Genomic DNA, 24180 nt, shown 5'->3' on the forward strand with positions numbered 1-24180 from the left:
TTTCTTGTAATGTATTTTGGAACTCTGCTGTTAGGTACATAGACCTTTAGGATCCTTTTTTTCTTTTCTTTTCTTTTTTTTTTTAAGACAGTGTCTCATTCTGTCACCCAGTCTGGAGTACAGTGGCATGATCTCAGTTTGCTATAACCTCCACCTCCCAGGCTCAAGCAATCCTCCTGCCTCAGCCTCCCAAGTACCTGGGACTACAGGCATGTACCACCATGTCCAGCTAATTTTTGTATTTTTTGTGGAGATGGGGCTTCTCTATGTCGCCCAGGCTGTGCTTTGTAATGAATGTCATCATGGATTCAGCAGTATGTGTTGTATTTCTGTCTCTGACCCCTCCACTGGTGTCTAAACTTATATATCAAACTATAAAGTTTATATAGCAACTGAGTGTCCTCATAGGCATTTTAAATTTCAGAGCAAGCCAGAACTCTTTCTATCATATTTTTCTGCGTTCAAAATACCATTCAACTAATTGTGGAGGCCCCAGACTTTAGGGTCATCCTTTATTCTTCTCTTATGCTCACACTCCACGTCCAATCCATCGGCAACTCAACTGTATCTGCAAAATATATCTTGAATGTGTTTACTTTTCACCTCTGAATTCTTGGCATCCTCATCCGGGCTACCATAATATCTCACCTGCACTAAGGTGACAGTCTCCTAACTGGTCTCTCCTTGCACTGAGTCCCTGTTTATACTGTTTTTCATATAGAAGCAGAAGTGTACGTGGGTTGTTTTGTTTTGTTTTGAGACGGAGTCTCACTCTGTCACCAGGCTAGAGTGCAGTGGCATAATCTTGGCTCACTGCAACCTCTGACTCTCTGGTTCAAGTGATTCTCCTGCCTCAGGCTCCTGAGTAGTTGGGATTACAGGAACACGCCACCATGCCCACCTAATTTTTTTTGTATTTTTAGTAGAGATGGGGTTTCACCATGTTGGCCAGAATGATCTCGATCTTTTGACCTTGTGATCCACCCCAAAGTGCTGGGGTTACAAGTGTAAGCCACTGCGCCAGGCCGGGTTGTTTTTATTAAAGAAGAATTTTAAGGCCACATGCAGTGGCTCATGCCTGTAACCCCAGCACTTTGGGAGGCTGAGATGGGTGGATTGCTTGAGGTCAGGAGATCGAGACTAGCCTGGCCAACATGGCAAAACCCCGTCTTGACAAAAATACAAAAATTAGCCAGATGTGGTAGCACACACCTGTAATCCCAGCTATTCAGGAGGCTGAGGCAGGAAAATCGCTTGAACCCGGGTGCCAGAGGTTGCACTGAGCCAAGATTGCGCCACTGCACCCTAGCCTGGGCAACAGAGCAAGATCCTGTCCCCAAAAAAATTTTTTTAGTAGAAACTGGATCATGTTTAGCTTTAAAACTCTGCAATGTTTTGGATCCCCATGCTCCCCGTCTTCTGTTTCATTCTCATTCTTGGCCCTAGAGTTAAGCCCTATCTTAATGTGGTATTTATCACCCCACTGCATGTCTTCCCACTTCTGCTATATACGTCTGCTCAGGTGGCCATCACAAAATACCACAGAGTAGGTAGCTGAAACAACAGCTCTGGAGGCTAGAAGCTGAAGATCAAGATGCCGGGAGGGTGATTTGGGGTAAGGCCTCTCTTCCTGCCTTTTAGACAGCTGTCTTCCTGCTATGTTCTCACAAGGTCTTTCCTCTGTGTGCATTTAGGAAGAAAGAGAGCACTCTGGTAGCTCTTCCTGTTTTTATAAGGACCCCAGTCCTATGAGATAGGGATTCACCTTACGACCTCATTTAGACTTAATCACCTCTATATAGGCCTTATCTCCAATACAGTTACTTTGGGGGTTTGGGCCTCAGTATATGAACTTGGCAGAGAACACAATTCAGTCCATAAGCATATGTATCCCTAAAATATAGAAAGGCAGGAGCCGGACGTGGTGGCTCACACCTGTAACCCCAGCACTTTGGGATGCTGAGGCGGGCGGATCACCTGTGGTGATCCGAGACCAGCCTGACCAACATGGAGAAACCCCATCTCTACTAAAAATACAAAATTAGCCGGGTATGGTGCATGCCTGTAATCCCAGACACTCGGGAGGCTGTGGCAGGAGAATCACTTGAACTTGGGAGGTGGAGGCTGCAATGAGCCGAGATCATGCCATTGCACTCCAGCTTGGACAACAAAAGCAAAACTCTGGCTCTCTCTCTATATATATATTTATATGTGTGTGTGTATATATATATGTGTGTGTGTGTATAGGCAGGCAGATAGGCAAGTAGATAGAGTTACACTGTGGTAAAAGATTATCTAACTATATTTACATCAACTAATGAAATCTAAGGAAATTGCTATTAGTAATTTTCCACTTAATCGCTGTGCCTTCCTCCACCAAAAACTCATATCAATCATGTTTTCAGAACCGTTTCCAAGCTCTAGTTTTAAAAAATCTACATGTGAATTCAGATTACAAAGTAGTAAAGTCACCTCTGAGACTTCATTATATGATTTACACAATGTGATGGAAATTATGATTATACAATTTTATATTCTTCATCTTTATATCCATATACTTTAAATCTCTCCTGTCTGAAATAAGTATTCTGTAATCATACAGATTAAACTTTAAAATGTTTTTCAGTCCAGGCACAGTGAATTACACAGATGTAATCCCAGCACTTTGGGACACCAAGGAGAGCTGATCGCTTGAGACCAGGAGTTTGAGACCAGCCTGGTCAACATGGTGAAACTTTGTCTCTACAAAAAATTAGCTGGGCATGGTGCACGCCTGAAGTGCCAGCTACTCAGGAGGCTGAGGTGGGAGGACTGGTTAGCCCAGGAGGTAGAGGCTGCCGTGAGTCAAGATCATCCCACTGCACTCCAGCCTGGGCAATATAATAAGACCCTGTCTAAAACAAAAATGTTTTTTGGAAGTGTAAGAAGGGGATGAAGAGAAGTTGGCTAACATGTACAAAAGTAGTTATGTAGAGAAAAGAAATTCTAGTGTTCAATAGCACAGCAGGGTGACTATAGTTATCAATAATGTATTACATATTTCAAAATAGTTAGAACATTTGGAATGTTCTAAACATAAGGAAATGGTATCTATTTGAGGTGAGAGATATCCCAATTATCCCAATTTGATCATTACACATTGAATGAATATGTCAAAATATCATAGGTACCCCATAAATACGTACAATTATATATCAATAGAAATGCTTGTTTTAGGAATGAAGCCAAGAACTTTATTTCTAATAAAAAGGAAATTTCCGGAGAGAGATCCAAGATGGCTGATGATTAGCAGCTCGGGCACGTACCTCCCAGTGAAAGCGCAAAGAACGAGAGGACGCCACACTTTCAGACGAATATTAGTTGCTCACGGACCAGGAGATTCCCAGTGGAAGAGCTCCACGGGTCACCAGGGCGACTCTTGTGGCCGGCGTGGCGGTTTTGCTGGTGCCTTAGCACGCCAGTTCTTGGTGCAGAGTCCGGAGATTCCCGGGCAGAAAAGCACCATCAATCTTAACACTGCTGTTTTGGCCGGCTCAGTGGATTGCTCAGATTTCGGCGCAGGGAATCAACAAGTTGGACGTCAGAGACCCAGTTAGAAAGTCGGTAATTATAAAGACGACAGACAGACAAATATATAATGAAGGGAAGAAACCAGCGTAAAAAGGTAGAGAATACTCAAAATCAGAATGCCTCTCCCTCTACAGGGGATTGCAATTCCTTATCAGTAACGGAACAAGGCTTAATAGATTACACGTGTGTTCCAATAACAGAAGCAGGTTTCAAAACGTGGGTGATAAGAAACTTCTGTGAATTAAAAGAACTTGTTCTAACCCAATGCAAAGAAACTAAGAACCTTGAAAAAAGGTTTGATGAAATGTTAACGAGAATGGACAATTTAGAGAAGAATATAAGTGAATTGATGGAACTGAAAAACACAACACGAGAACTTCGCGAAGCATGCACAAGTTTAAACAGTCGAATTGATCAAGCAGAAGGAAAGATATCAGAAGTCGAGGACCAGCTCAGTGAAATGAAACGAGAAGACAAGAATGCAGAAAAAAGGATGAAAAGGAATGAGCAAAGTTTCCAGGAAATATGGGACTATGTGAAAAGACCTAATTTACGTTTGATAGGTGTACCTGAATGTGATGAAGAGAATGAATCCAAGTTGGAAAATACTCTTCAGGATATCATTCAGAAAAATTTTCCCAACCTGGCAAGGCAGGGTAATATTCAACTCCAGGTAATACAGAGAACACCACAAAGATATTCTTCAAGAAGACCAACCCCAAGGCACATAATCGCCAGATTTATTAGGGTTGAAATGAAGGAGAAAATACTAAGGGCAGCCAGAGAGAAAGGTCAGGTTACCCATAAAGGGAAACCTATCAGACTTACAGCAGATCTCTCAGCAGAAACCCTACAAGCCAGAAAAGAGTGGGGACCAATATTTAACATCCTTAAAGAAAAGAACTTTCAACCCAGAATTTCCTATCCAGCCAAACTAAGCTTTATGAGCAAAGGAAAAATTAAATCTTTTGCAAACAAACAAGTACTTAGAGAGTTCACCACCACCAGGCCTGCTTTACAAGAGCTTCTGAAAGAAGCACTATACATATAAAGGAACAACCAATATCAGCCTTTCCAAAAATATATCAAAAAGCAAAGAACTTTAACACAATAAAAAATTTACATCAACTAATGGGCAAAACAGCCAGCTAGCATCAAACGCCGGTATTAAACTTATATATATATTAATTGGATAAAAAGCCAAAACCCATCGGTATGCTACATCCGGGCCCATCTTACATGCAACAATACACAAAGACTCAGAGAGAAGGAGGAAGATTTACCAATCAAACAGAGAGTAAAAATAAACCAATAAACAAAAAGCAGGAGATGCAATTCTCGCCTCTGATAAAGTAGACTTTAAAGCAACAAAGATCAAAAGAGGCGAGGAATGACATTACATAATGGCAAAAGGATCAATGCAACAAGAAGAGCTAACGATTCCATAGATCAACGAGATAGAAAATTAACAAGGATATTCAGAACTTGAACTCAGACCCGGAACAAGTAAACTTAATAAACATTTATAGATCTCTCCACTTCAAATACACAAAACATACATTACCACCTCACACCTATTCCAAAGGTGACTATATAATTGGAAGTAAATCACTCCTCAGTAATCGCATAGCATTTCATAGGTTTAAATTAAATATTGGTTGGCTGTTTGTTTGTTATCTTCTTCCCTTATTCCTTCCTGACTACATCATTAAGTATAATTATCAGTATAAAAGAGGTTTTCAATACCCATTACTAAATTGCATTCTAGCCTGGGCAAGAAATCAATACTCCCATTCTCTCTCCCTCTTTCTTTTCCTTCTCCCTCCTCCCCATTCTGTCTCTCTCTTTCTCTTCCTTTTTCCTCCTCCCTATTTTCCTCTCAAAAAAAAAATAATAAAAATAAAATAAAATAAAATAAAAAAAAAGGAAATTTCCTTTTAAAAAACAAAATCCTATATTTAAAATTATGTGGACTGAGTGCACCAGTAATCCAAGCACTTTGAAAGGCCGAGGCGGGAGGATTGCTAGAGCACAGGAGCTGGACAGCCTGGGCAACAGAGTAAGACCCCATCACTACAAAATAAAATAATTAAAAAGTTAACCAAGCATGGTGACATGCACCTGTAGTCCCAGCTACTTGGGAGGCTGAGTTGGAAGGACTGCTTGAGCCCAGGAAGCAGAGGCTGCAGTGAGCTGTGACTGTGCCACTGCATCAACAGAACAAGACCCTGTCTCAAAAAAAAAAAAAAGAAAGAAAGAAAGAAAAGAAAGGAAATAAATAAATAAAATTATATAGAAAAGAAACATGTTATTTTCAAAGCCTTTTAAATATTCAAGCTTAGTTGAATGAAAAAAATATAATCCATCTCTGTCACTGAAGTCATCACATTTCCATCATTTTTCTAGTAAATTGGTTAAATTTTCTTTCATTACACCTCTCAGAATTTTGTCCTTTTGAGTAAGGCAAACAACTCAGCCTTGGTAATACTGTGTCTCATTTAACAATCTATTTCAGGCTTATTCTTGGCAGTTACCAATGACCTGGTGCTGTTGACACATTTTCAGCGTGTGGCTATGTGCAAAATGCTGCCATTTTCCTACACAGCTCTCCCCTTTGATCACCAGCCTTGTCTTGTCTCCCACTCTCCCTTGCAGCTTTAATTGTTTTTTATTCATTTGAAACTATCTGGAAAAAAGGAAAGTCCTTAAAGAATAGTCTCCTTTCCAGTCATTGCTGCCAACTTAGAAATATTCCAATTTCTTTCTTGCTGAGTATTTTTAGTTTGTTAAGAAGATTTTTTCTTCCCACCTAGCCAAGATTAGTTAAAACCTAGGCCTACCCAATTGTCCTCCAGCAGTAACATCCCAGGGCCCTCAGATGTCACAGCGGGAGGATCACAGGATTTAAAATCAAAACATTTGATTTTATTTCAAGTCATAATCCTACCACTTTCCCAACCAGGGACCTTGGGCAATCACTGAGCTACTCTGGGCTTCAGTGTCCTCATCTGTAAAATGGGGGTGATCATACCACCTAGTTTTCAGGGTTAAGGATTACATAAATGAGTGTACATGAATATCCATTGAGAAGTATAATGCAGTGATGTTAATGTTAGCTCAGTTTAATAAACATTTCTTTAATAACTAATGGGGTGGGAAACTCAAAGGACTACAGGTAATAGGTAACGTAAATGCCTGCAGCAGGCAGGGTTCCATGCCTCAGGAAGTGGGGAAGGTATGCGTCTGGCGACCTTGAGCTCACAAGCCTGTCTGAGGACAACCTCGGCTCAACTCCAGCCCACAGTCTCCATCTCAGAAAAGGATCTGATGTTGCCAGATGTTTCGATTTTTCAAGAAAAGCTAGAAAATACGATAATTTCAATGTGAAATATTTTTATTTTTAAATGTTGACAACGAATCTTTAAAAAGCCCTTTGTGAGTGAAAAAACAATACTCATCTACTAGCTGAATTTGTCCTACAGACCTCTAGTTTTGCCTCCTTTGCGCTACATACTATGGGAGGCCCTAAGAATGCAAAGAAAAAATATATAGTCCGTAGTGGACACAGAGATGTACTGCCTCGATCCCCTTTCGAGAAAGGATGTGCTGCCCTGCTGCAGGGAGTGCTGTCCGCAGGTGGCCCTCAGTTGTCAGCCTCATCAGTTATCGCTTCAGCTGCAGAACTGCCTCACTCTTGGTCATGCCCCTTCCTGGGTGGCCCACACCCACTAATGGGTGGAGGCAGGGGTTTAAAGACCTAGCTACCTCACACCAACTTGGAACAATTCTGAAAGGCCATTCATGGTGTCAGGTGAAGCAGTTGTTAGGTTTGCATCAGAGCTTAACTTCATCCTGGGTCCATTACCTCTTCCTTCTCTTCCTTTCCAGAGGTGATGATCCAAAGGCCCACATAAACATTTTGTACACTAAACTCCATCTCAGAATCAGCTTCCTGGGGAATCCAGCATGCAGCATGATCCTTGAACTCATGGAACAATCTGTACGATGAGCCAGGTGGACAGATGAATGCAATACAGTGTGAGAAGTGCTAGGACAGACACAAAAAGAAAAAGTTATAGCAGGCCGGGTGTGGTGGCTCATGCCTGTAATCCCAGTACTTTGGGAGGCCGAGGAGGCGGATCATGAGGTCAGGAGATCGAGACCATCCTGGCCAACATAGTGCAATCCCATCTCTACTAAAAATACAAAAAATTAGCTGGACATGGTGGCATGTGCCTGTAATCCCAGTTACTCAGGAGGCTGAGGCAGGAGAATCACTTGAACCAGGGATTCGGAGGTTGCAGTGAGCTGAGATCATGCCACTGTACTCCAGCCTGGAGACAGAGTGAGACTCCATCTCAAAAAAAAAAAGTTTATAGGAAGGGAGGAGGAGGAGAAGTACACCAATTCAATCAAAGAGGCTCAAGTTTTTCCTGGAGTGGATAATCTTGAGATAATTTTTGAAGGTTTTTAAGCATATAAAGAAGGAAGAACAGGCCAGGCTCAGTGGCTCATGCCTGGGATTTCTCTCAGTGCTGCCAAATCCCAGCATTTTGGCAGTCCAAGGTGAGAGGATCACTTCAGGCCAGTAGTTCAAGATCAGTCTAGGCAACATAGTGAGACTCTGTCTCTACAAAAAAAAAAGAAGAAAGAAGAAGAAAGAAAAAGAAGAAGAAGAAGGAAGGAGGAGGAAGAAGAGGAGGAGGAGAAGGAGGAGGAAGAGGAGGAGGAGGAGGAAGAGGAGGAGGAGGAGGAAGAGGAGGAGGAGGAGGAAGAGGAGGAGGAGGAAGAGGAGGAGGAGGAAGAGGAAGAGGAGGAGGAGGAAGAGGAGGAGGAAGAGGAGGAGGAGGAAGAGGAGGAGGAGGAGGAAGAGGAGGAGGAGAAGAAGAAAGAAGAGGAGGAGGAGGAGGAAGAGGAGGAGGAAGAGGAGGAGGAGGAAGAGGAGGAGGAGGAAGAGGAGGAGGAGGAAGAGGAGGAGGAGGAAGAGGAGGAGGAGGAAGAGGAAGAGGAGGAGAAGAAGAAAGAAGAGGAGGAGGAGGAGGAAGAGGAGGAGGAAGAGGAGGAGGAGGAAGAAGAGGAGGAGGAGAAGGAGGAAGAGGAGGAGGAGGAAGAGGAGGAGGAAGAGGAGGAGGAGGAAGAGGAGGAGGAGGAAGAGGAGGAGGAGGAAGAGGAGGAGGAGGAAGAAGAGGAGGAGGAGAAGGAGGAAGAGGAGAAGGAGGAAGAGGAGGAGGAGGAAGAGGAGGAGGAGGAAGAGGAGGAGGAGGAAGAGGAGGAGGAGGAAGAGGAGGTGGAGGAAGAGGAGAAGGAGGAGGAGGAGGAGGAGAAAGAACAGGTATTTCAGGCAAAGCAAACACTGAAAGCAAGCAGTAAATGTACATCAAAGAAACAGAGACCCAATATACAAGGAGGATCAGCAGCAGTTTGGTACTAATAGAGCTTAAAATGTTAAGCTGGGCGTGGGCATGAGATGAAGTTGAAGAAAAAAGTTTTAACTTAAGAACGTGGGTTTGATTCAGTAGATAAAGTAGACGAAAGATTTTTCCTCCTAGTTTACTAAACACTTGTCCTTTCTTTCCTCTAATAAGCTTTATATGTTGGTCCTTCCGGGAGCCTCTTTTCATTCAATAGGCATTCCTTGAGAAGTTTCATCTTCTATCGTAATTGAAAATCTGGACATGAATGTCCAACTCATCTCCACTTAAATGGCCCATAGGAATCACAAATTCAGCATGTCCAAAATCAAGTTCACACCTGACTTTCCTACACCTCATCTCTCCACATTCCCCACCTTAGTGAACACTAGCACTGTCCACCCGCTGCTCAAGCTAGGATCCTAAGCATCAGCCTTGGTTCCTTTCACTCCTTTACCCTCCAAATTCAGTCTTTTTAACGTGTTCTATAATCTCACTTTAATATATTTCAGATCACTCCATAGCCAGTGCCACTTCCTTAGTTCAATGAGAGCTCTATACAGCTGGCTAATTTGCCTCTCGTCTTATCCCCTTTCCGGTCTATTCACCAACTAACTGCAGGAACAATCCGTCCAAAGCACAGATACGATCATGTCAAGCTTCAACTTAAAGTCCTCCAGGGGGTCTCCATAATCTTTGAGATACAGTCCAAAGTCCTCAACATAATTCATCATCTGATACTGATTTCACACTTTCTGTTTCACACACAATGTATTGCTTTAAATTCCTCCAGTTCTTTATGCCCTGTCTCACTCCAGAACTTGTACCAGCTTGTACAGATAGTCTGAAACTTCTTTCCCTGGCTGTCTCTCCTCTCCTTCTTTTCACCTGGTTAACACCTAGTCGTTCAGGGCTAAACATAGGTGTTGCTTTCTCTACCACCCTTACCCCATTATAAGCTAAGTTGCCTTGTTTATAATTCTGTCATTGCACCTATCAATCTGTACTTCTGTTTCTCTACCACAAGATACAATTGAATGCACAGAACATATATATCTATTCATTCCCAAATTTCTAAAGCTTAGCAGGATATCACTTCAAAATAAATGAATGAATGAAATATATTTTATTTCTAAATGCACCCTCTGATAGCAATGTGATGAATCATTTCAAGAAAGAACTCACTAGAGGCCAAGAGACATGTTATAAGAGGCAGTGATGACCTAAACCAGAAAAGAGGGAGTGGGAAAAAAGAAGCTATATGGACAAATAGCTTAGAGGTAAAATCAGCAGAATTGATGATTGGATATTGGGGCTAAGGGAAAGATTATGGTATGAAATCTTTTTTGGATTTCTGACTTGGGCACCAGGATAGTGATATCTTAACTAGGATACAGAATACTAGAGAAGAAGCAGGATGGATAAAGGGCATAGAGATGATGAGTTTTAGTGAGTTTGCTCAGGGCACATTGAGGGTGAAGTGCCCATGGAGAGACCAGTTATTTGGACTTTGGCATATGGGGTGAGGGGAGGAGTAAAAACCATAGATGAAGTGGCACGGGGGAATAGTCGGTGTAAGGAAGAGGTCAAGCACGGTGCCCTAAGAGCATCAACTTTGCTACAGGTTGTACTAGATTTCTTCCTTTTGTCCCTCCAGATCCACTGTCTATCCCACCCCAGGAGACTGACCTACATGGATTACACCAACGGGCTTCTTTGTCCTCTGGTTTTGCTTTGGTTTAGTTCATGAGAAAGACTACCAGTAGATAGAAGGAGAGAGGAGAATGACATCCAGGTCACTCTCCTGGAGAGACCTAGAGAATTCTGCAGCTCACTGCCTGCTTCATCCCTCTACCAACTACCTCTCCAGGTTCCAGCAACGGCCCTCCCTACCTGTCAGGGACAGGTAGGGTAAGGAAGCCTCGCTGATACTAGCCTGGGGTACGGTCCTAGTCCTTCCTGCTCTTCCGAACCCACACACACTTTTTAAATAACTCTTTTATTAAAATCTCCCTAATGACTCAGCTTGAAAATGCCATCGGTTTCCTAAAGAGATTCTGAGTGATACACAACGGATGCTAGGAAAGACAGGCAAACTAATCTGATAAACTAACTCCATCACGGTGCTTTAGTAGATCACCCTTCCCAAGTAAACAGAGTTATCTGAAAACTAAAGAATAACCCTAAAAGTGGAAATCCGAGGCACCAGGATGAAGGAGGAAGTGGTTGTTAGCTAGAATGACTGTAATGACAAATAACTCGGAAATTCTTAAAGATTAAATTCCAGTGAGCCACATTCCAAAAGGCTAAATAACTCTACATATAAGTCACTTGTATGTGTCTATGGTGACATAGTCTCATAGTATAATAAATTTTATAAGAGTTAACAAGGGCAGGGGTTCCAAATAACTGGGTATAAAATACTGGTATGTGGGGGATGGATCTAAAAGGATCGCAATCTTGCTAACTTAATGGGATCCAACTAACAGGGTCCAATAGCTGAGCATCAAAATAGCACAAAAGACATGCAAAAATATCAAGAGAAATTCAGCTGTCTGCTCTACTGAAACCACAAATAAGTAATTCTAGCATATTTGGTTGTATTAAAGGTGGGATTTTGACCCACCTTTATACAAGTATATGGCCTCAACATTAATTTGAATACACTAAAGATGGACAGCGACCTTTATTGGAGTTCTTCAGATTATAAAAGATAGGTCATGCTGACTCTGGGCCAGTTCCGTGATATCCCCTTTCCTCTCTGTATCCTCCTGGTCATCTTTACTGCTCAACAATTTGTGACTCACTTCCTACATGAGCCCTCTAAACAGATTCCACTTCATTCTAGGAGGCTGTTGTCATAGCTACAACCCCTCAGGAGCCTTATTCTGCCAGCTTGTTTACAGAAATTGGCTAGATTGCAAATTTGATTTATTTGTTTTTCTATGATTTAGCAAATCAACCCTGCAAGAATGCAGAAAAAAAACAGTGGGGGCAACTCAAGAACAATTAAAATGTCAGCTGGGCACAGTGGCTTGTGCCTGTAATCTCAGTGCTTCGGGAGGCTGAGGTAGGAGGATCGATTGCCGTCAGGAGTTGGAGGTTGCAGTGAGCTATGACATTACCAGTATACTTTAGCCTGGGTGACAAAGTGAGACCCTGTCTCTAAAACAATTATTTTTAAAGGAATAATTAAAGTATCAATGCATCTAGAAAGAGACCTATTCGCAATGCCAATATGAAATGCTTTTGATGTTGATATTCAGGTCATTAGAACTTAGTGTCAATCAGGCTGTTAGAACTTTGCTTTGACTTACCAGTAGGGCAAAAAAAGGCAGCAGACCTTTCCCTTACGTATGTCAAGTCAATAATCTAAAATCAAAGAAAAATCCCCAACTTTGAAAAAACCCTCAAGTTCACCTCTTTGAACTTGCTTCTCAATTTGCTAATATCTTGTATGATATTCCTGACAAAGTCGCTTGTTCATGCATTCAACAGGCACAAATTGAGCACCTGTTCTTGCCAAGCACTACTTATTTAACTCTAAAGATGAAAGCACTTTGGTTGCTACTTCCAAGAAACTCACACTAAGCCTGTCCTTAAATGGTGACTTCATGACATAAATCATTATGATCAAGTTCTCTTGAATCAAAATTGCCTCCGCACTACTTTCAGAAGAGAGAATTTTGTTCTGTCTTCAAATATTTTTAGGGAGTGTTAAGTTTTTGTGCTATCCACCCTGACCTCAGGTTCTTGGCAAAACATACCAAGTTCACTCAATTACTCTTCATATGACTTAGCATTTAGAACACTCAGATCCCTGGTCACACTCCTCTAAACACATCCAAGTTTGTCAAAATCCCTCTTAAAGTGAGGAGACCAAAATAGAAAATATATCACAGATGTTTTCTAGAATGACTTGGACACTGACTTTTTCTAACACGACTGTAATTCCTTGGCCTTTTGAAAACACCCCTTCATTCTGCTATATGAGCATGGGCTTTGCAGCCAGACCCAAGTTCATATAGATAAATGATTCTGTAATCTTGGACAAGTTGTTTCATGTCTCTGAACCCTAACTTCATCTGTGAAACAGAGATAATCATTATTTTCTCATAGATTTTTTTGGTGAGGGTGAAAATATATGACATGTGTAAAGGGTGAAAATATGTGACATGTGTAAAGCATCTACTATGTACCAAGTACTGTTCCTTTAGCACCTAAAGGAACAGTACTTGGTACATAGTAGATGCTCAAGAAATTGCTATTGGGCCAGGCACAGTGGCTCACACCCAGCATTTTGGGAGGCTGAGGTGGGCGGATCACTTGAGGTCAAGAGTTTAAGATCAGTCGGCTGGGCGCGGTGGCTCAAGCCTGTAATCCCAGCACTTTGGGAGGCCGAGGCGGGTGGATCACGAGGTCAAGAGATCGAGACCATCCTGGTCAACATGGTGAAACCCCGTCTCTACTAAAAAAAAAAAAAAAATACAAAAAAATAGCTGGGTACGGTGGCATGTGCCTGTAATCCCAGCTACTCAGGAGGCTGAGGCAGGAGAATTGCCTGAACCCAGGAGGTAGAGTTTGCAGTGAGCCGAGATCACGCCATTGCACTCCAGCCTGGGTAACAAGAGCGAAACTCCATCTCAAAAAAAAAAAAAAAAGATCAGTCTGGCCAACATGGTGAAACGCCATCTCTACTAAATATACAAAAACAAGTTTATGCCTGTTCCCACTTTTCAGCACTTGTTTAATGAGATGTGAATAGATCTTACTGCAGTGACACCTTACACAAATGCTATCATCTTGCCACAAGCACATCCTAAGAGAAAAACCAGAGGGTAAATTTGTCTCTGGCATTCCCCAAATCTATTTGCCTAGTAACTCTGTTACATAAGAAAATATCTGCTATGGGCTGATGTCCAACTCTGGACTTCAGGTGATCCACCCACCTTGGTCTCCCAAAGTGCTGGGATTACAGGCCTGAGTCATTATACCTGACACATTCTGTTTCAACACCACACAACTGTTAAATCTTACCGTGTTTGTGTATAAGCACTAAGGTATAAAAATTGATTAAATAATGAGTTAAATGTCAGTCATTTCATATGGAGCTGAGGCAAACACACAGCTTTCCAGCCTCCAGTGTGGAGCTGGTTAGGTCAGCCTGTATCCTCTCTGCCTGTGCTGCAGAGGGGCAGCACAGGTAACAATACCATAGGCTGGGTGGCTTGCTTTTCTTCCAGTAACTTGCCTCTTGCACACCATTTGTTTTAACTGAAGATGGCATTTAAGCCCAAATTCTAGCCACCTCTTTGAGTTACTTATCCCTGAGTTCCTCCAATGTATATATATGTGATGTACGTGTTCATAAACGTCTATTTGTCTTTCTCTTTAAAAAAAAAAAAAAAAGAAAAAAAGAAAATATCTGCTATGATTTAATGAATTTATACTGGCTCTCAATGCTCATTTTCTTTTCTAATTATTTATAAGTCATCTCGATAATAATTCACAGTATGCCTTTTCCTCCTCCTTCTTCTTTGTATTAGGCAAAATAATAATGGCTCCCCAAATATGTCCATATCCTAATGCCAGAGCCTATGACATTGTTCCTTCTGTGGCAAAGGGACCTTATGGATGTGATTTTAAGGTTAAGGACTTTGACATAAGAGAGCAGCCTGAATTATTCAATTGTCCAATTTAATTGTATGAGTCTTTTTCTTTCTTTTAAGATGTGAGTTTTGCTTTGTCGCCTAGGCTGGAGTGCAGTGGCATGATCTCAGCTCACTGCACCCTCTGCCTCCTGGGCTCAAGCAATTCTCATGCCTTAGCCTCCTAAGTACCTGGGATTATAGGGGCCTGCCACCAAACCTGGTTAATTTTTGTATTTCTTTTTTTAGTAGAGATGGGGTTTCACCATGTTGGCCAGGCTGGTCTCAAGCTTCTGGCCTCAAGTGATCTGCCCTCCTTGGTCCCCCAAAGTGCTGGAATTACAGGTGTTAGTTACTGCGCCTGGTCTAATCACATGAGTCTTAAAAGCAGAGAACCTTTTTTAGCTGTGGTCAGGGGGTGATCAAGTTCCCTGAGGGAGGTGCAATGTCGCACGCTGGCTTTAATGGAAGGGGACGAGGGCCACAAGACAAGGAAAGTGGGCAGTCTTTAGAAGCCAGAAAAGGCAGAAAACAGATTCTCCTTCCAGAAAGGAATGCAGCCGTGCCAAAACTTGATTCAGCCCAGTGAGACCTGTGTTGGACTTCAGGCCTTCAGAACCATAAAATGATAAATCCGTGTTGTTTGAGGCCCCAGAAGTGGTACCTTGTTATAGCAGTCATAGGAAACTAATACCTTCACATCATCCTTCTCCTCTTCTTTTGTGAATTCATACTTGAAGTTAACACAGATTTTTCTTCAACTTCACTTTTGGCCAACTGGGGCTTAATTTGTCCGAGACAAAGGAGACAAGGATAAGTGTGGTGAACAGCAGGAAGTCATCAGTTAATCTCTCAATAACAAATCATTCTTGTCTCTCCATTCATGTAGGTTCAATGACAAGTCTCTGCAGCAAAACCTTGTGAATCGTAATCGCTATGACTACATAACTATGTTTCATTTTTTTTTATTGCGACAAGGTCTTGGCTAGGCATGGTGGCTCACATCTGTAATTCCAGCACTTTGGTAGGCTGAGGCGGGCAGATCACGAGGTCAGGAGTTCGAGACCAGCCTGGCCAAATGGTGAAACCCTGTCTCTACTAAAAATACAAAAATTTGCTGGACGTGGTGGTGCACGCCTGTAGTCCCAGCTACTTGGGAGGCTGAGGTAGGAGAATCACTTGAACCTGAGAGGCAGAGGTTGCAGTGAGCCGAGATTGCACCACTGCACCCCAGCCTGGGCAACAGAGCAAGACTCCGTCTCAAATAAAAGAGACAAAGTCTCACTTTGTTACTCAAACTGGAGTGGCATGAACATGGCTCACTGCAGCTTCAACCACCTGGGCTCAAGTGATCTTCCCACCTCAGCCTTCCAAGTAGCTGGGACTACAGTAGCACCACCATACCTGGCTAATTTTTTGTTTATTTGTAAAGAGGAAGTCTTACTTTTTGTCCAGGCTAGTCTTGAACCCCTGGGCTTAAGTGATCCTCCTGTCTCAGCCTCCCAAAGTGCTAGGATTACAACTGTATTTCTTCTTTTTTTTTTTAATCTATAAATGTGGCCAGGCATGGTGGCTCACACCTGTAATCCCAGTACTGGGGAAGGCCGAGGTGGTGTGGGGGGTTGGGGGGAACGTCACGAGTTCAAGAGATCCAGACCATCCTGGCCAACATAGTGAAACCCCATCTCTACTAAAAATATCAAACTCCTAGCTACTCAGGAGGCTGAGGCAGGAGAATCATTTGAACCCAGGAGGCAGAGTTTGCAGTGAGCCAAGATCGTGTCACTGGACTCCAGCCTGGTGACAGAGCGAGACTCAGTCTCAAAAAAAAAAAAAAAATCTAAAAATTCATCTAGTCTTCACTCCTTTGTACTTCTGATGTAAATCAACAAAATTTGGTGTGGTTTACTGAATATATTCTATCCTTACAACCTGTACAATGTTATTGCGGAAGCTACACTTGTGAGCCAGAGCCCAACTCTGTCACTTACCAATTTTATCTTTCAAGAGTTATTTCTGTCTTTCTGCACCTCAGTTTCATACCTAGAAAAATAAGGACATTTGATGAGATGTCTAAATTGCTGTGTTTTATTGGAGTATAGACAAAAAAAAAAAATTTTCCGTTTCTTTGCCAAAAGGATAAACTGATTAAAATATATTACTTCATTTCTTTGTTCATGCCAGTCCATTAACATGAAATGCACTCTCCTTCTCCTTTATTTTCTTCTGCCACTTACATTTCCAGCTAGTAAAATGCTCCTCTGCTTTCAAGTCCAAAATCAAATGCCACTCCTAATGAAAACCTCCTTGATCACAGCATCAGGAGTTAATCTTGCTGTCCTCTGAAATACTACAGCACTCATTTCCTGTAGGCTTCTCACACGCTGAGTTATTCCCCTTTGTTGTCATGTCTTGACACTCCAACCAGACTGCAGCTTCCTGGAGATGGGACCATGTCCTTGTCTGCCAATCACAAGTGCTGAGTAAATATCCTGGCCAGACGCAGTGGCACATGCCTGTAATCCCAGTACTTTGAGAGGCCCAGGTGGGTGGATCACTTGAGGTCGGAAGATCGAGACCAACCTGGCCAACATGATGAAACTCTGTCTCTACAAAAATACAAAAATTAGCCTGGCGTGGTGGCACATGCCTGTAATCCCAGCTACTCGGGAGGCTGAGGCAGGAGAATCATTTGAACCCAGGAGGCGGAGGTTGCAGTGAGCCGAGATCGCACCGTTGCACTCCAGCCTGGAAGACAGAGCAGGACTCGATCTCAAAAAAAAAGAAAAGAAAATCTGGACTCCTTCCTGTTATAATGGAAATAGTAACTCCTATTTAAAGCCCATCCTCTTCTGATTCCTCCCCTCCTGCCTCTCACAGACTCATGACATCCATCATCTCCCATCTCTCTTTTTCCTTTAACTTCTCTTCCAGCTTCAGCCCATCAGCTCAACTGTCTCCCATTTGATAAAAAAAAAAAAAAAAAAAAAAAATTCCTCCAAAGGCCCCATTTCTGACTCCAGCCCCATCCCCCATCTCCCACTGTCACATGTCGTGGAGGAGTGGAGGTGTGCACATCCACCCCCTCTACCTCCTCCTTGTGCTTCTGCCCACTGCCGTCCGCCTTCCACCCCATCACTCCACGGAACACACTTCCCCCAAGACTACCAATGCCCCTAACTCACTATAGACAGTGGACACTATACTTATCCTCTAGGCATCGATTTCTGCCATTGACCAAGAGCTCCTTCCTGAAGCCCCTTCTTTCATGGCCCTCCATGGCAGGATGCTGCTCTTTCTGCCTGGATGCTCCTTCAGTCTCCAGCGCCTGCTCTCCCTCTGTCATTCACCTCCTGTGCACTTACTGCCTTAGAGTTCCATCCTGGGCCTTCTCCTGCACATGGTCTACAGGTTTCCCTGTACCCCTTCTATCCTCAAAGTGCCCATCCATCGTCATGCAAAAGAGCAAATTAGACGAGCAAGGCCTTTGCTCTCCAGAAGTTTCCATCCTAATACACAAACACAGACCGTAGACAAGCAAACAAATAAATCCTAAGATAATTTCAGATAGTGATAAGTGCAATGAAGGAAATAACTGGAATTGCATATTTGGGAAGGGGAGTGAGAGAAGGCTTCTCTGAGGAGGTGACACAGAAGCTGAAAAAATAATACCTCTGGTTACAAAGAGCCAGTTCTGAGATGAGCCAAGGAAAAGCATTCCAGACAAAGGGAATTTACAAGTGAGAAGGTCCTGAGATGGAATTCTGTCCTGTTTCAGAGAGACAACAGGATGTCATGGCATTTGATGAGGTGATAGCAGGATGCTGGAGTCCAGTGCAAAAGGCCTTGTAAGCTGAGATGAGAAATTTGGATTTTCATCTAAGTGCACAGAACAGCTATGGGTGATTGCAGCAGCCCTTCCTGTGGATTTCCTACAAAAGCCAAGTGCTTTTTAAAATGCAGGTCTCGGCCAGGTGCGGTGGCTCACTCCCATAATCCCAGCACTTTGGGAGGACAAGGCAGGCGCATCACCTGAGGCCAGGAGTTCAAGACCAGCCTGGCCAACATGGTGAAACCCCATCTCTATTAAAAATACAAAAATTAGCCAGGCGTGGTGGTGTGCGCCTGTAATCCCAGGAACTCAGGAGGCTGAGGCTAGAGAATCATTTGAACCCGGGAGGCGGAGGTTGCCTTGAGCTGAGATCATGCCACCACACTCCAGCCTGGCCGACAGAGTACAACTCTGTCTCAAGAAAAAAAATAGAAAACAAAAATAAATAAATCAATAAATAAAATGCAGGTCTGTTCTTATCCCTGCCTTGAGGAAATCTCCCCAGTAGCTTCCTATGCTCTAGGCGGGTCTAAACCCTTGAAATGACCTCCAAGGGCAATCATGTCTGCTGCAATCACTGCCTATATCCAGGCCTGTCCTTGTCACAGCCCCCTTGCTCTTCACATGCTAACCACGGTCTAGTAGCTTTAGATCCTCAAAGACATTGGGCTCACAGTGAACTCCAGAAAGTGCCGTCCAAGAGAAATATACTGTGAGCCACATGTACAATATTAAGCTTTCTGGTAGTCACATTATGCAAATAGAAAAAAACAAGTGAAACTAGTTTTTTGTTTGTTTGTTTGTTTTCAGACAGGGACTCACTCTGTTGCCCAGGCTAGAGTTCAGTGGTGCCATCTCAGCTCATGTAACCTCCACCTCCTGGATTCAAGTAATCTTCCCAGCTCAGCCCCCCGAGACTGGGATTACAGGCATGTGCCACCATTCCTGGCTAATTTTTGTATTTTTTTGTAGAGACGGGGTTGCACCATGTTGCCCAAGCTGGTCTTGAACTCCTGGGCTTAGGCAATCCTCCCGCCTCAGCCTCCCACAGTGCTGGGATTAGAGGCGTGGGCTACCGTGCCCAGCCAAAACTAGAACTAACGATAGATTTCATTTAACTCAATATATCCAAAATATTCATTTTAACATATAATCAGTATAAAGCATTATTTGATATTTCACATTCTTGTTTGTATACCAAGTCTTTGAAATTCAGTGCGTTTTGCTTTTAAGGTACGTCTCAATCCAGACCAGCCTCATTTTAAAGACTCATCAGCTGCTGGAGTCTCGTGATTCCTGCACTGGACAGACCAGGCCTAGACCTTAAGCACTCGGTCCCCTCACCTTGACCTCTCCTACCATCCTCCCCATCTCTGCCTCCTGACTTCCCCAGATAACAGCTACTTATCTTTCATAAATCAGTAAAATCTCTTCTGACTCCCTAAACCAGGAAAAATCCCCCTTGCTCTGTGCTCCCAAAGCATCCTGCAATTCTGTTTCACAGTCCTCGCCATGACGTAATTGTGTTCTTCATGCTGTTGTAAGCTCCAGGAGGAGCACATCTGTCTTGTCCAGAGCCATGTCCAGCCAAGTGCCTGGCATGTGAAAGTTACTCAGGACACACTGGATGACATACATTGAAGGCAGCCTCCAAGGTCTTAAAATCAGTTCCCTACACTTCCATCATAAAATTTGCTCAACAGTCTCAGCCTTATTAATGGCATTTGATCGTAGTGTTCAGTGTTAGGGATCACCTGGTTGAAGAACAAAGACCATAGAGATTGGACCTCTTGGCAGTGTCAGGAGACATAAGGTACACCTTCCATTGTTGTTTTATTGACAGATACATCGTTATATAAGTCATGCATGTACTTGTTACAAAATTCAAAAGGTACAGATGTGAAGAGCAAGTCTTTCTTCAACCCAATTTCTAAGCCATCCCCTTTCTGGAGACTACAAATATTACTCATTTCTTTTATTTACTTCTGTTTGCTTCTAATGGCAAAAAAATATCATCTCACAGACTAACAATTTTCAGTTTTCTCAATAATGCGAAGAATGAAAGAACCAACAACCCTTCCCTAGGAGACACCCTTTGGACTATTGTCTGCTCTGGAGCATGGGCTACAGAATTAATGGATTTCTGTACTTTCATTTAAATGGGGAAGCAATAGAATCTGCAATTGATTTTTTTTTTTTTTTTTTTTTTTTTTGCTATGGGAATTGAATTTTTTTAATCCAAACAATTATCCTTAGTTGAGGTCTTTTCCACTAAAATATTACTAATCATTAAATGGAGTAGGCAATTCTTTAGGCTTATGTATCTCTGGCCATGCAAGGAGCATTAAATGCCCGTCTATTCTTTTACATGTGGTAAGTGTTAGTTATTATAGTGTCTATTTCTAAGAAGGAAATCTTCGATACAAAATGCCTTGACCAGTCAAGCACAGTGGCTCGAATCTATAATCTCTCACTTTGGGAGGCCGAGATGGGAGGGTCATTTGAGCCCAGGAGTTTAAGACCAGCCTGGGCAACATGATGAAACCCCATCTCTACAAAATATCAACAACAACAACAACAACAAAAACCCAAGAGCTTTGACCAAGGCTGAAAGATCATGAAGGGAACACTTTCAGGCATATGATTATTGATTTCACATTCCATTCCAGTCTCCACAGCCCAATCCCTTGCTTGTATCTCTCTGGGCCTAGCAAAGCCTCAGCAGACCCTACAAAGAGAAGTGGAGCCAGAAACCAAAACATTCTGAGGGCCCATATGCCCTGACCCTTCTGGTCCCCTCTTCCCCACCTTTGGCCACTCGGGTAGCTGGAGAAGAGGCTCTAAAAGAATCACAATTGGTTCTGCCTCTTTTATCATCATAAGAATGCAGGTCTGAAAAAAAAATGTCTGTTAAACGTACATTTTAAAAATTGGTCACAATCAGGCCAGGTGTGGTGGTTCATGCCTGTAATCCCAGCACTTTGGGAGGCCGAGGCAGGCAGATCACCTTAGGTCAGGAGTTCAAGACCAGCCTGGCCAACATAGTGAAACCCCATCTCTACTAAAAATATAAAAATTAGCCAGGTGTGATGGCATGTGCCTGTAATCCCAGCTATTCGGGAGGCTGAGGCAAGAGAATGGCTTGAACCTGGGTGCCAGAGGTTGCAGTGAGCAGAGATTGTGCCACTTTACTCCAGGCTGGGTGAAAGAACGAAACTCTGTCTCCAAAAAAAAAAAAATGGACAAAATCTTTCATATTTTGCTGTTTGAATGGCATATGTGTGTGTGTGTGTGTGTGCGTGTGTGTGTGTGATGGGGTCTGGCTCTGTTGCCCAGGCTGGAGTGTGGTGGCCCAATCTTGGCTCACTGCAAACTCTGCCTCCTGGGTTCAAGTGATTTTCATGCCTCAGCCTCCACAGCTGGAGCCACAGGTACTCACCTCTACACTTGGCTAATCTTTGTATTTTTAGTAGAGACAGGTTCCACTATGTTGGCCAGGCTGGTCTTGAACTCCTGACCTAAAGTGATCTGCCTGCCTTGGCCTCCCAAAATGCTGGGATTACAGGCATGAATCACCATGCCTGACCTTGAAGGGCACATTTTTATAGGCTTTCTACAAAATTAATTTAGCAATATGAATAAGGAATCTGAAAAATGCCCATTCCAGGGACTGGGCTAGGAAAATCACTTCTTTGATTATATCTTAAGGAAATAACCCAAACATGAAAAAGTTTCAAGCAAAAAGATGTTCATCACAGTGTTATTTACAATAGCAAATAATTGTCATATGCTGAAAAAGTAAAGTAATGGCAATACAATACTTTGAACTAATATTACTAAGATTATATGTTAATTTATAACAAAGCTGATGCCATAATTAATACAAAACAAAAAGATAAAGACTTAGAACATACAGAATAGAAACTGGAATGAAGAAAGACTTATTATTCACTTCTGTGCCTTTTGAATTTTGTAACAAGTACACAGTATAAGATTAGAAGAAAAAAAGCCCCTGGGTCATTAGGCAATGGGTAAACTTTTGTATTTACTGTATCAAATATATAAATACATTAAATAGTGTGTTTGAGGATAAGTTACGTGGGGAAAACGAAACAGAGAAAGAGAAGGGGAAGAACTGGAGAGGTAGGGTTTATGATTTTTTTGGCTGTTGTCCCAGGTTTACTGAAAATAATACAGCATTGCAGAAAAGATTCAAACAGGTCCCTGAGGCATTTTGAAATTCATCCCAACGGTAGGCTCAGTGACCTGCAGGTTGGACAGACTGCCGAAATCCAAAAGCTTCAGCATGTCCTCAGTGTCAGGATCTACTTCAACGATCTCCTGATCCAGGGCTAAGACCTCAGAAACATAATTGTCTCTCCTTTCTCTCTCCTCCTCCTGCAGCTTGATGGAGAGACCTCTTACTGGGCCTCTCTGAATCCTCTGCATCAGATGGGTGACGTAGCCTGCTATCTTGCTGTGGAGCTTCTTGCTAGGGATAATGACGATCTCCTAGCACATGTGCTTGTTCGTGTGGAAGTCATTGCCCAGCCAGGCGCATGTAGTACTTTTCTATGATGACCCAGGCCACCTTCTTCACGGTTTTGGGGCAAACGCGGCCCATGTTGGCGGGTCCTTGGTAAAAGAGGCTACAATTTTATACAGAGTGGTCAGGAAGGCATCACTGCCAACATGAGATTTGAGAGAAGATTTGAGCCAATGGAGAAGGGCTTCCCACTCAGTGGGAAAGGAAGTGCAAAGGTCCTGAGGCAGGAGCAGGCCCGGTGTGTTCCAGGAGCAAGGAAGGGTCCGTGCGGCTGCAGTGGAGGGAGCACAGTGGGAGCTGTGGAGACGCTGGAGAGCCACAGGGGCCGGTGCAGGGCCTGTGGGCCAAGGGGTCTTTGCAGTCACTCTGAGAGAGAGAGGAGCCATTAGCAGGTGGAAAGAAGAGGAGTGACAGGATCAGGCTCAGGCTTGAGCAGCCTCCCTCTAGTTGCAGGTTGAGAATGGACAAAGGGGTTGGCAGGAGCTGGGAGCTGTGGCTGTCATCTAGGCAGCTGAGAAATGGTGATGAAACCGGGTATTAAGAGTACAGGGAGTAAAAGCAATTGGACTCTGGGTATATTTTGAAGGTAGAGCATTTGGTGCTGGTGCTGGTAACAAGTCACCAGTATAAATTGCATAAAACTCAAACATGGGCCAGGTGCGGTGGCTCATGCCTGTAATCCCAGCATTTTGGGAGTCTGAGGTGGATGGATCACCTGAGGTTAGGAGTTCAAGACCAGCCTGCCCAACATGGTGAAACCCCATCCCTACTAAAAATACAAAAAAATTAGGCATGGTGGCGGGTGCCTGTAATCCCAGCTACTTGGGAGACTGAGGCAGGAGAATCTCTTGAACCCGGTAGGCGGAGGTTGCAGCGAGCTGAGATCGTGCCATTGCACTCCAGCCGGGGCAATCAGAGTAAAATTCTGTCAAACAAAACAAAACAAAAACAAACAATAAAAACCTCAAACATACTTTCCTGAAAGTTCTTTGGAAACTTTGCCTATGATGGAGTGCTGATGGAATAATGTGTGGATGTCTTTAAGGGAAAGACATTCTCGCTGACCTCTGATGTCATCCTAAGTGATTTTTAATAAAATGTTATTTTTAATATATGTAAACTTAAAACTAGTTATAAAGAATGGTTGCATATAGACATCACGCCACAATAAAA

At 43.0% G+C, this 24180-nt stretch overlaps 1 pseudogene; it reads right to left on the reverse strand.

The window, feature by feature from the left end:
* Nucleotides 1-22568: 22568 nt before the first annotated feature.
* LOC105725243 (small ribosomal subunit protein eS17-like) lies at nt 22569-23085 on the reverse strand (annotated as a pseudogene).
* Between the last annotated feature and the right edge of the window lie 1095 nt (nt 23086-24180).

Source organism: Aotus nancymaae, unplaced genomic scaffold (genome assembly GCF_030222135.1).
Source record: "Aotus nancymaae isolate 86718 unplaced genomic scaffold, 86718_ANA_hifiasm-v0.15.2.pri h1tg000041l, whole genome shotgun sequence".
NCBI lineage: Eukaryota > Metazoa > Chordata > Mammalia > Primates > Aotidae > Aotus > Aotus nancymaae.